Genomic DNA, 2500 nt, shown 5'->3' on the forward strand with positions numbered 1-2500 from the left:
AGAAAAAGAGAGAGAAAAAGAGAGAGAAAAAGAGAGAAAAAGAGAGAAAAAGAGAGAGAAAAAGAGAGAGAAAAGAGAGAGAGAAAAGAGAGAGAAAAAGAGAGAAAAAGAGAGAGAAAGAGAAAAAGAGAGAGAAAAGAGAGAGAAAAGAGAGAGAAAAAGAGAGAAAAAGAGAGAGAAAAGAGAGAGAGAAAAGAGAGAGAAAAGAGAGAGAAAAAAGAGAGAAAAAGAGAGAGAAAAAGAGAGAAAAAAGAGAAAAGAGAGAAAAAGAGAGAAAAAGAGAGAAAAAGAGAGAAAAAGAGAGAAAAAGAGAGAGAAAAAGAGAGAAAAAGAGAGAAAAAAGAGAGAGAAAGAGAGAGAAAAGAGAGAGAGAAAAAGAGAGAAAAAAGAGAGAAAAAAGAGAGAAAAGAGAGAGAAAAAGAAAGAGAGAGAAAAAGAGAGAGAAAAAGAGAGAGAAAAAGAGAAAAAAGAGAGAAAAAAAGAGAGAAAAGAGAGAGAAAAGAGAGAGAAAAAGAGAGAAAAAGAGAGAAAAAGAGAGAAAAAGAGAGAAAAAGAGAGAGAAAAAGAGAGAGAAAAAGAGAGAGAAAAGAGAGAAAAAGAGAGAGAAAGAGAGAGAAAAAAGAGAGAAAAAGAGAGAGAAAAAGAGAGAAAAAGAGAGAGAGAAAAAGAGAGAGAGAAAAAAGAGAAAAAAGAGAGAGAAAAGAGAGAAAAAGAGAGAAAAAGAGAGAGAAAAGAGAGAGAAAAGAGAGAGAAAAGAGAGAGAAAAGAGAGAAAAAGAGAGAGAAAAAAGAGGGAAAAAGAGAGAGAAAAAGAGAGAAAAGAGAGAGAGAAAAGAGAGAGAAAAAGAGAGAGAAAAGAGAGAGAAAAGAGAGAAAAAGAGAGAAAAAGAGAGAGAAAAAGAGAGAAAAAGAGAGAGAAAAAGAGAGAAAAAGAGAGAAAAGAGAGAGAAAAAGAGAGAGAAAAAGAGAGAGAAAAAGAGAGAGAAAAAGAGAGAGAAAAAGAGAGAGAAAAAGAGAGAAAAAGAGAGAGAAAAAGAGAGAAAAAGAGAGAGAAAAAGAGAGAAAAAGAAAAAAGAGAGAAAAAGAGAGAAAAGAGAAAAGAAAAAGAGAGAAAAAGAGAGAAAAAGAGAGAAAAAGAGAGAAAAAAGAGAGAAAAAGAGAGAAAAAAGAGAGAGAAAAGAGAGAGAAAAAGAGAGAGAAAAAGAGAGAAAAAGAGAGAAAAAGAGAGAGAAAAAGAGAGAGAAAAAGAGAGAGAAAAAAGAGAGAGAAAGAGAGAAAAAGAGAGAGAAAAGAGAGAGAAAAAGAGAGAAAAAAGAGAGAAAAAGAGAGAGAAAAAGAGAGAAAAAGAGAGAAAAAAGAGAGAAAAAGAGAGAGAAAAAGAGAGAGAAAAAAAGAGAGAAAAAGAGAGAGAAAAAGAGAGAAAAGAGAGAGAAAGAGAGAGAAAAAGAGAGAAAAGAGAGAAAAAGAGAGAGAAAAAGAGAGAAAAAGAGAGAAAAGAGAGAGAAAAAGAGAGAGAAAAGAGAGAGAAAAAGAGAGAGAAAAAGAGAGAGAAAAAAGAGAGAAAAGAGAGAGAAAAAGAGAGAGAAAAAGAGAGAGAAAAAGAGAGAGAAAAAGAGAGAAAGAGAGAGAAAAAAGAGAGAGAAAAAGAGAGAAAAAGAGAAAAAGAGAGAGAAAAAAGAGAGAAAAAGAGAGAAAAAGAGAGAGAAAAGAGAGAAAAAGAGAGAGAAAAGAGAGAGAAAAAGAGAGAGAAAAAGAGAGAGAAAAAGAGAGAAAAAGAGAGAGAAAAAGAGAGAGAAAAAGAGAGAAAAAGAGAGAAAAAAGAGAGAGAAAAGAGAGAAAAAAGAGAGAAAAAGAGAGAAAAGAGAGAGAAAAAGAGAGAAAAAGAGAGAAAAAAGAGAGAAAAAGAGAGAAAAAGAGAGAAAAGAGAGAAAAGAGAGAGAAAAAGAGAGAAAAAGAGAGAGAAAAAGAGAGAAAAAGAGAGAGAAAAAGAGAGAGAAAAAGAGAGAGAAAAAGAGAGAAAAAGAGAGAGAGAGAAAAAGAGAGAGAAAAAGAGAGAGAAAAAGAGAGAAAAAGAGAGAGAAAAAGAGAGAAAAAGAGAGAGAAAAAGAGAGAGAAAGAGAGAGAAAAAGAGAGAGAAAAAAGAGAGAAAAAAGAGAGAGAAAAGAGAAAAGAGAGAGAAAAAGAGAGAAAAAAGAGAGAAAAAGAGAGAAAAAGAGAGAGAGAAAAGAGAGAAAAAGAGAGAGAAAAAGAGAGAAAAAGAGAGAGAGAGAGAAAAAAAGAGAGAAAAAGAGAGAGAAAAAGAGAGAGAAAAAGAGAGGAGAAAAGGGAGAGAAAAAAGAGAAAAAAAGAGAAAAAGAGAGAAAAAGAGAGAAAGAGAGAGAAAAGAGAGAGAAAAAGAGAGAAAAAGAGAGAAAAAGAGAGAAAAGAGAGAGAGAAAAGAGAGAGAAAAAGAGAGAGAAAAGAGAGAGAAAAAGAGAGAAAAAAGAGAGAGAAAAAAAAGA

Source organism: Oncorhynchus gorbuscha, unplaced genomic scaffold (assembly GCF_021184085.1).
Source record: "Oncorhynchus gorbuscha isolate QuinsamMale2020 ecotype Even-year unplaced genomic scaffold, OgorEven_v1.0 Un_scaffold_375:::fragment_4:::debris, whole genome shotgun sequence".
NCBI lineage: Eukaryota > Metazoa > Chordata > Actinopteri > Salmoniformes > Salmonidae > Oncorhynchus > Oncorhynchus gorbuscha.